This window comes from Paramisgurnus dabryanus, chromosome 7, assembly GCF_030506205.2.
Source record: "Paramisgurnus dabryanus chromosome 7, PD_genome_1.1, whole genome shotgun sequence".
In the NCBI taxonomy this organism is placed as follows: Eukaryota; Metazoa; Chordata; class Actinopteri; order Cypriniformes; family Cobitidae; genus Paramisgurnus; species Paramisgurnus dabryanus.
In genome coordinates this window covers 38,914,798-38,925,710 of record NC_133343.1, presented here as the reverse complement: position 1 = coordinate 38,925,710, position 10,913 = coordinate 38,914,798, and the positions used below count along the sequence as shown (strand labels likewise).

The 10,913-nt window shown below is 35.2% G+C and overlaps 1 long non-coding RNA gene across 1 annotated transcript; it reads left to right on the top strand.

Moving 5' to 3' along the window:
* The first annotated feature begins 379 nt into the window (after positions 1 to 379).
* On the top strand, positions 380 to 7,821 carry LOC135734356 (uncharacterized). Its single transcript, XR_010527295.2, has 5 exons — positions 380 to 438; positions 1,028 to 1,087; positions 1,177 to 1,267; positions 1,366 to 1,445; positions 7,603 to 7,821. It is a non-coding gene; the product is annotated as an uncharacterized lncRNA (long non-coding RNA).
* The last annotated feature ends 3,092 nt before the right edge of the window (positions 7,822 to 10,913 follow it).

Sequence of the window (10,913 nt, the reverse complement as noted above, 5' to 3'; positions counted from 1 at the left end):
CGTAGTCCAGACTTTAGGGACCCTTGATGCGAGTCCACGTGGGTGCACCGGTGTCGTATTTTGGGACAGACTCGAGCATCACACCGGAAATAGGTAGAGAAGTTGCCCGTCAGTGTGAACTCCTCCCTTCCGTCGTCTGATTGGTCTGATTGCCCTTTCGCAAGGACTTCTGGGTTGGCAAAGTGCGCGAAGCCTGCTGCAGTGCGGGCTTCGCTGAAGACCGCATCAAGGGGGTAAAGGAGGCGCTGATCAGCACAATTCAAAGCGTAAAAATGACAGATGGGACACCCTACGGACTCGTAGACTAGCGAGAACGCGCAATTTAAGGCCACGAGACCGAAAGTCCACATGAAGTGCGCCATTTGGGACAGGGCCAAAATCGCGAACCGTTACTGCATGGATTACTCTCGGTCTCTTTGTTTGCTCATCGACATTACGGTAAGTTTGATTTAATTCATTTGCCTGCATCACGCTGATCGGTTGCCTATTTGTTCATATTATGTTATTTACTATGATTCGTTTTTGTCTTTATACTAGAACTGTTTGAATTTAAAGCACAAAAAGTAAAACTTTAAGGGTATAAGTGGTACACAGCGGTAAACATGAGGTTAAAAATACGCGAAGTAACATTCAAACCGGGCTGTTAGAAGAATCAATTCGATGTTTAAATTTTTAAAAACAAAACTTTAAAGAAGCCAAGATGAGACGTTCTTTGCTTAAAACAAACAAAGCAACAGTAACTTGTGTGTTTGAAATGTTAGCAGCTAGCAAGTGTCTCTCTGCTATTTTAAATTATACAGACGATCTTTTGTTGTTAAAAGCTCATTGCTTTAGTTCTGGTTGATGCTGCTTATTTTTCAAGACTGTTTTAATAGCTTTATATTGATTTAGAACAAAGCCAGCTTCACTTTGAGAGAACCTAGATGCTTATTGTAAAGAAGCTTGGAGTCATAATATATTTAAACGTTATATGTTTGCTGTTCTTCATCTTTTTAAATATGAAGTCTATTCATGTTTGTGTTTACAGAGGTCATGTACACTGTGGTCAACTTTGTGGACGATGAAGAGGTTTCTGGGTAAAGATGATGTATGTTTATTCATTCAATTTTTAAAATCAAACATGTTAGATAGTAAACAGATGTATGTGATTTTGATTTTTAATTCTGTGCTTGCCAGAGAAATATAACGAAGTAACAGTGGAAGCTAAAACATCAGACTGATCTAGACACTGAAGAAATTGATGTCACTGCAATCTGGCCAAAATGATGTAAGTTTAATAATGAAATTATTAAATTAAAGAGGTTAAATAGTTAATAGATGTGTTATGATGTATGTGATTCTATTTTTTTATTCTGTGTTTGATAGACAACAATATTGAAGTAGCCTACTGTAATGAAGCTGCAGAACAACACAGAGACTCTGAGGACATCAACACAGAAAATGAAGTAAGAAGATGTATATTATGAAGTTCTTTGATCATATGTTGTTGTATCTTTGTACAGTTTAATGTAAACTTTCTAAAATGTACAACTTTAATTATATGTCATTTGATTTGTCTTGTGTATCTGTATATGTGTACTAGCCCTTATGCAACAAACATATACTGCAGTATATTGGAAAATATCATGTAATATATTAGGCAATATATTACCATATATCGGATTTAATATTTATATTTCCCAATATATTGTAATATATGCATAGAAAATATCATGTAATATATTAGGCAGTATATTCCCATATATAGGATGTAATATGTATATTTTCCATTATATTGCAGTATATGAATAGACCATACATGTATATATTGATACAAAATATATTGTAACCAAGACCAAAAAGGGCACTATGTTTTTCCATGTAATAGTTTGTCTTTATATGATTTAATATACTGCAATATATGCAGGGGCATCGCTAGACCCCTTTAACCAGGACACATGCCCCAGTGTAAATCTTTTGTGCCCCGGTGTAAATCTCAAGTTTAAATTTTAGCAGTTAAATAGTGTATTCCTTTACAAAGATAATCGCGGCAAAAACGGATCTATATGCAATGTAGTTACCCAATTTACGCTTGTAACGAAGCAGTCGCATTGACTCGTGCACGCACGTATCCATGTCCGCGCACGTCTTGCGCTCATCCGCATTGCACACAACCGCATTCAAAAGGTGATGCCACGCGAGTGACTTAGCTTATGAAAACATGACCAGACTAAAGTAAGTTTCTAAATAATAATAATAATCTTATTTTGACTCGATCATTATTGGCTTCTTTAGATGAACATGTTTTGTGCAAAGCAGGGAAAGCGAAGCAGACAAGAGAGATGATGAGTTTTAAGGAGGTAAGACAAACTACATCCTCACCCGATCAGGTCTGAAACATTAGAGGAAAAATCTCAGGAAAACCTCGTCAAGTCTGTAGAATTGAATTGTTGCTGAGACAGATGTAAGATGTTCTTAAGATTATCTAAGTGTACTTCACTGTGCTATTTTGAGGCACCATGAATATGAACTAACATGCACTTTTAACATACTATCTCTGTATAAAAAAACTTATTTAGTTAACACTTGTATTAATCTTGAACACAACTTTTATACAAAGATGGGTTCAAGTTTACTACAAGTGGTACATAAATACATTTTTTAAATACATTTTTAGCACATTTTAGTTCATATTTATGGTGTCTCAAAATAGCACAGTGAAGTACACTAAGATGATCTTAAGAACATCTTAATATACTAAAAATTTGTCTTTAGTACTTCTTAAGTACAAAATTAGTGTGCGAAAATAAAGCACTTAAAATACACTATGGAAGTGTACTACTTTTTCACCTTGGTTAACACATGAGTCAGTTTTGGTGAACTGTTACTTCAAAACTCTACACACAAATCCTTACATTTCTCAGTGCTTACACCATCTGGTCATATGGAAAGCACTAGCATTCAATACTGTTCACTCAAGTCAGCAAAGCTTAGCAAACAATTACCAAGCTGGAAACACTAAAAGTCAAAATTGAACACACAGCAATCAGATCCTTCAATAGATACATAAAAGGGCCTGAATCTGTTCATTGAGCTTTGAAACAATGGATCCACAGAGAAATGAAGGAATAGGTCGAGGAAGAGGAGGAGGAAGAGGAGGAGGGAAAGAAGAAGGACATGGTGAAGGAGGAGAAAGAGGACATGGTAAAGGAGGAGGGAGAGGACATGATGAAGAAATAGGTCGAGGAGGAGTAGGAAGAGGAGGAGGGAGAGGAAGAGGCAGAAGAGTAGGGAAAGAAGGAGGACGTGGTGAAGGAGGAGGAAGAGGACATGGTAAAGGAGGAGGGAGGGGACATGATGAAGAAATAGGTCGAGGAGGAGGAGGGAGAGGAATAGGAGGAGGGAGAGGAGGAGGGAAAGGAGGAGGACGTGGTGAAGGAGGAGGAAGAGGACATAGTGGAGGAGGAGGAAGAGGAGGAGGACGTGGTGAAAGAGGAGGAAGGAGATGAAGGGCAAGGTGACAAGCAATTTCAAGGTGAAATACAAGCCACTCTAGTTGACCATGTCCTGGTCCATGGTATGACTATGAGGGAGGCTGAGCAACGAGTAAAGCCTAATTTGAGTCGCTTTACTTATGCCTCCATCTTCAGAGCCTTCAGGGAGGAAAACAGATAGGTGTACTTACAGTAAGACTGCTCTGTACAGTAACTTTAGTGTGCATACACTGTTGGACTATGCTACTGGAATAAAGAAATGCATCAAATTGCCTTCCATACAGATAGACATATCAGCAGATGAATGCAAGGGGTGGATCAGGCAAGAGGATTTTACCCTTGCTGTTTGGCTAGGACCAATATAGCCTGTGATGTGGATGAGATTCTCTGGCCTGACCCAGAACTAAGACGGGATGTTGAGGCGAAATATTACAATTTACAGTTGTGCTGTGTATAGCACATGAATGAATAAAAATGCATACATTGATTGTGTCTTTTTGGTCATGTGAAAAGGTTTTTGAGGGGGAGAACCACAAGCAACTTACCAGTTTTGGATATATTGTTTTGAATTGATTGCACAAGTGTGTAATACTATATTGTAGTGTGTGTGTTTTTGAAAGCTTGTGTGTGTTGTCTGAGGGAAAAGTTTGGTATTTCAGTAAGAGTGAATGGTTTTGAGTGTAGAGCTTCATTTTGACCTGAAAATATGATGTTTGGAGTATTGTGTGAGACTTTATGGAATTGTCTTTACTGTTTTGAGAATATGAGGCATAGTTTCAAGAAATGTGTAATAATGTTAGGTATAACGAAGATTATACTTGTATATATGTATCTTTTGCAGTAACTGTTGAACTGTAGAATAGTGGGTTGAGCAAAGGACATTGTATAGAAGTGTTGCACACTTCTTGCACACAGCAGGCTTTCAAAAAAGTCAGCAAAAAATGGGGGGCCTGTGCCCCAGTAGAGCTTTATATCTAGCAATGCCCATGAATATATGGATGTGCTATGTATGTATGTATGTATATATGATTTAACAATTTTTACTTTCCAAATAAACAACTACAGCATATTCATGAATATGCATGGCATATAGCCTAAAGAAAATATTAAAGACAAAAATCTGCATTACACAAATAACAGTTTTATTGAAACAGCAGAGACCTTTCTTTCATTTTCTATGTTTGTCAGTACTCTACTCAGCACCGACTGCTTCAACCAGAATGCGTGCCAAAGGCGATGGAGCATAATGCTTGAGTAGGAAGCTGAGATTCAGGCGCGAGGAGAGGACAAGGACACATACCTGTGACTAGCAACAATGAGGCTGATAGGTCCTGACCAGAGATGTATAGTAACGAAGTAGAACTACTTCACTACTGTACTTAAGTACTAAAAGACAGTATCTGTACTCTACTGAAGTATATATTTTTTCTCCTACTTCCACTTTTACTTCAGTACATATTTTCGATGAGTTTAATACTTTTACTCCGATACATTTTTTATGTGCTGCATAGTTACTCGTTACACTCAAATGTTACGAATCATTCCAAACCCACATTATCACTGCCAGAGCGGTGATACACATTAGAAACACACACAGATCGTGTTCTAAACCAATCGGAGATAGTGAAGGGCGGACCCCTCCCTCCCTCTCACTCCCAAATATGAGCCGGGGTTGTGGACAAAGTGAAGCAAATAGAGAACCAAAGTGCGCGAGAAAGACAGAGAGAGAGAGAATGCGTGAGAAAGGGCGAGTGTGCGTGAAAGAAGGAAACTTAAGTTCATTGAAACACCTTGTACCTTTACTGTACCTATTACCATTATATCGACTAATATTTAATTATTTGGTTAAATTAATCTAAATTATCTGAACAGTCCTGTCTTTGTACTCCTGCTACAGCCAAAGGAATTGTGAGTGTCCTTTAGCTAAAACATTTGAAATAATATAAACAATATTATATTCAAACTTTTGACTGTTTTCTTTAATAACTACATTACACAATACTTGTACTTTTACTTTCAGTACTTGAGTAGTATATTTTAAAATAAACTACTTGCAATACTTAAGTACAAAACATGTTTAATACTTTAGTACTTCCACTTAAGTGCTGTGCTTAAAGAGCACTTCAACTTCTACTCAAGTCACTTTTTTGATAGAGCACTTGTACTTTTACTCAAGTCTGGGTCCCTAGTACTTTATACATCTCTGGTCCTGACCTATAGTCCTAACTCATACTCCTAATCAGTAGGTGGCGGTAATGCACCTAAAAGTTGTTTGCTAACCACCAGTAAAACTTGAGAAGGAGAAGGAGAAATGATCGTTGGCATGCTCTCAACCCAGGAAAAACTTCAAGCTTTACAAGGTACAAAGTTTTCAGAGGTGGTGCTTTCCAGTTTTGATTGCATCTCTTCCAGGAGAGATTTTTGTGAACCAGAGGGGAAGGAGTGAGAAGGGAGAGAGTAATCGTTGTTGTTTTGTTCCACAGATGCTGTTTTAAACCAGTTTCCACGGCCGAAGCTGATGTTAGAAAATCCATCAACAGTAGAATATACGAGCTAAGACACCAGGTGAAGTGCAAAAGCATGGGTATATAAGTAATTTAAACCAGTGAAGAGCCAAGATGGACTCCTAGCCAGGATAAAGGCCTGTTCTTTTGGTAATTTATGTCTTTGCTTTTTCACATTGCCAAAGCTCCTTGAAAGTTTGTTTATTATTTATTTATCTATTATTGTCTGTGCATTTTGTTTATATTGTATTTTTAACTGTATAACGGCACTGCTGAAAGTTTGAAATAAATAGACCTTTGTAATTTAAATTGCTTTCATTTATATTTTGTATATTTTCTGTTTTATGTCACTCTTTTAAAATGTAATTTATGTTAATGTAATGCAAGACATTTATGTAATGTAAAGCAAACCACATTGTCTGACCATGTGCAAAATCTCTTGTGGTTGTAATAGGTCTGTTTAGCTCTCTACCTCAAATTAGTTTTAGTATGTGTGCCTGATTAAAAGAAAATAAAGGTGGCTTTTGATAGATTATCCATTAGTCTGTGTTAATATGTGGTATAAATGTGTGTACATATTTTTATGTATATATTTCTATATAATTTTACATATTATTTAAAATATATTCTACAATATAGTAAACATACATGTGACACTATATCTGTACATATATTGTTAATACATTTTTGCATATCAATCGGAATACAATATGGTGGATATTTGTAAATATAATATTGCATATTTTGAGATATATAAACACATATATATTATATTCACGTGCAATATATTAAAAGCGACAATTATTTATATTTATCAATATACTGCAATAAATTACATATATATAGAATATATGTATCAACATATTACTCATGTATTTTACAATATACTGCAATATATTGCATACATAAAGAATATATTCATCAACATATTACTCCATACATTGCCAATATATACTGCAATATATTACATAGATAAAGAATATATTTATCAACATATTACTCCATACATTGCCAATATATACTGCAATATATTACATAGATAAAGAATATATTTATCAACATATTACTCCATACATTGCCAATATATACTGCAATATATTACATACATTAAGAGTATATTTATCAACATATTACTCCATACATTGCCAATATATACTGCAATATATTACATACATTAAGATTATATTTATCAACATATTACTCCATACATTGCCAATATATACTGCAATATATTACATACATTAAGAGTATATTTATCAACATATTACTCCATATATTGCCAAAATATACTGCAATATATTACATACATTTAGAATATATGCATCAATATATTACTTCATATATTTCCAATATATTATGGGATATATTAAATAGTATAATGAGATGTATTTAATCAATATATGAAAACGGCAATAATTGCAGTATTGTATAATATATTGCAATATATCACTTACATATATATAATATATTTTTATATAATATATCATGATATATATTACTTTGTAAATTTCACAATATATGGAGACACATTAAATATATTGTCATGTAATATATTGAGAAATATATGTTTGTTGCATAAGGGAGTATTATGCCAAATACTTATATGTACCTTTATATTTCCAAAGGGCTCCAAAGAGATGTCTGTCCAGATGAGGGTGCATCAACTTTACCTTTGCTGACAACAGTTAACTTAACTCAAACCATTTAAGGAAATCGGTTGCCTTAAACCATTAAGTTTTAAAAAACATACATTTGAGTACTGTGAACTTAAGTCTTGTGCAATTATGCACTTATATTTAGGTAGTGTGAACTTAAATATAAGTGCATAACTGCATGTGACTCAATTTTTTTAAGTTCACAGTACTCAAATCTATGTGTTTTAAAACTTGAACGGTTTAATGCAACCGGTTTTCTTAAATGTGAGAAATGACAGTGTTACAGTGAGAAATGTTTGATTAATTCCAAGACAGAGCTCTGCTATTGAATCTACACTGCAAAAAATCACTTTCTAACTTAGGATTTTTATCTTGTTTTCAGTAGAAAAACTAAAAATTCTTAAATCAAGATGTTTTTTCTTGATGAGCAAAATTACTTTTGAAAATATGTGTAGTTTTTAGACAAAAATATACAATTTAAGTAAATTTGTGCCTAAACAAGCAAAAATATCTTAACAGTGGAGTGAGAAAATTGTGCTTAAATTAAGTTTTTATGAAAAAAGACAACGTAAGATTTTTTTTCTCACACCATTGGCAGATATTTTTGCTTGTTTTAAGCACAAATTCACTTAAAGTGTGTGTGTGTGTGTGTGTGTGTGTGTGTGTGTGTGTGTGTGTGTGTGTGTGTGTGTGTGTGTGTGTGTTATTTATTTTGTCTAAAACTAGACTTATTTTCTTAGGTCATTTTGTTCATCAAGAAAAAGCATTTTAATTTAAATAATATTTCTACTAAAAACAAGACAATAATACTATGTAAGAGTCATTTTTTGCAGTGTAGGACTGATTTCTTAAAGCAAGATCAATATAGTTGTTGTTCATTTTATTTAGATATTTACTACATTACAGTGGCAGCTGGTGACTTGTTTTTTGTGAGCACTTGATGCTAAGTTTGTCACAACATGTATACAGCCCGTCATTTCTGTGGTTCCCAAGTTCAAAATATGTGTTCTGAGTGTCGAGTGCGTGTATGTGCATCACGTGTTTTGACTAAACACGTGATGCACATGGTTTACATGAAGCAACAAAAACATTTTAAAAACACAAGCAACACACGACACTCCAAACACTTATTTTGAATTTGCAACCGCCACTGCTACATTACATTGTACTGCTTTGAATGTAGTTTTCATTGTTGCTTTTATTTTGTTTTATTTTACTCTAATATTGCTTTCTCTGTCTGTATATTTATAAGTTTAAATAGTATTGTTTATGTATGCAACTTCTAATATTTATGTGTAATATTATTTTGTGATTGTGACAATTGTGGATTGTTCAGTTTTTTATTAAATAAACATTTCAAACTCAATTCAAGTTTTTTTTTTTTTTTTAAGGGTTTTGGGCATGTATAGTAGGATATAGTGGGGGGGGATTGTAGTCTATCTGCATAGCAGGCAAATAACCAATCAAGTCACTAAACTATGAGGGCTTGGGTTGGGCTAAATACAAAGTGTAACCAATCAAATCATCTCAACTGGAAAGTTTCAAAGTTGTGTCCCAATAGTTGTCAGAGTTTTGGGAGGGGGTTTTAAAAGCAACCAATCAGTGTTGGGATTAAACACCAATGGGGACACTAGAATTGTGCAAAGGTGTGAAATCCCAGTACCTCTGAAGGTGTGAAAATGTCCCCTGACAAAATCTTCAATGGGATTATTTGCCATGGCAACAAATGGCTGCATATACCACAGGAATATCCCCTCAGCAAGATACATCCGAATTGGTATCATTACGGGAGTTTCCTAACTTGGTGGAATTAGAAGTTTACCCTCAGTGGAACTAGTAGATACTTCCGAAAATCAGTGGTGTTTACAGGAGTTTCCTTGTACGGATACACCTCTTTTCATGCAGTGACAGCAAATGTGCAAAGCGCAGAAAGCGCACAATACAGAGCCCGAACCCGAAGCAAAGCAAATGCAGAGCAGGACCACTGCAGTGCGGAGCAACAACAGTAAAGATGGCAAAAATATAACATGTGTGGAAAACCAGACAGGTCGAGAAGAACGTGTTAAAGGAAACGCAAAAGGAAATCTCAATAAGTGAAAGTAAGAGCTGGGATTTGAACCCATGACCTAAGGTTCCCAAAGCATGGAGCTTACCGTATGCGCCACTGAGTAAACGATAAAATCACTGAGTTGGTGTGTCCAAGCTATAGAATAGAGATTTAGAGCTGTAAACATTGATATCCAGCAATTACCAAAAGTGCAGAAATGACAACAGAGAGCACAAATAACTGAAATACAATGTATAGTATGAAAATCACAAAACTTAAGTGAGAAAAAAGTTAAGACAAAATATCACTGCACATGGGATTTGAACCCATGACCTCAGAATCTCATGGCATGTGGTTAACCAGATGCGCAACTCAGCTAACACAGCTCAAAGGGCAGCAAAAAACAGCTTAGGTGCGGCAAGGATTGACATATGCCAATCACCAAAGATGCAGAACTGACAGTGCAGCGCAGAACTAACAGAAATACAATGTATATGAGAATCAAAAAGCTCAAGTGAGATTGAAGACAAGAAGATCATTCTGTATAGTAATGCTATACAATGTAATATACAGTCACATTCATTTACTATGACAAATAGACAACGTCACAGGCACGGTCAACTTTGGAGTGGTATTTCTTAGAAAGAGAACAGAATATCAAAAATCTGTTCAGTCATTTCTGTGCGGATTGCTCCAAACATTATACAAGCAGAACCTGGCATAAAATAAACAAAATTTCTAAAAGGAGTAGCGAAAAAATCATTTACCATATGCTTTACAATAATACATGAACAGAATGTTGGAAAATGACAAACGAGGTATCGTTGCAATCGGCATAAACCAGTGAATACAATTTCACAAAGAAATTAATATCAGACAAAGTATTCAGAAGTTATAAGCAGTTCCATAAGAACTGTTATAGTTTATAACCCCAAGGTGGCGCTGTACTCTGACTTCCCAGGTACCTTCACGACATCATGTCGAAGCTCCTTACTAATTTTTGCGCGGATATGTCCAATATTTCCAAAAATATAACAAATAATGTAAAATTCCAAAATGGCGGACAGGCGGTTCGGTCAAACCCGGCATAATACACATCGACAGATGCGGCATGAGGTAAGCAATCCATAGACATCAAGATCATAATTTTCTGACAAACAGTTCAGAAGTTATGGGCAAAAATAGCCTATTTTATTATCTCATGACCCATAGGTGGCGCTGTCACCAAATTTGG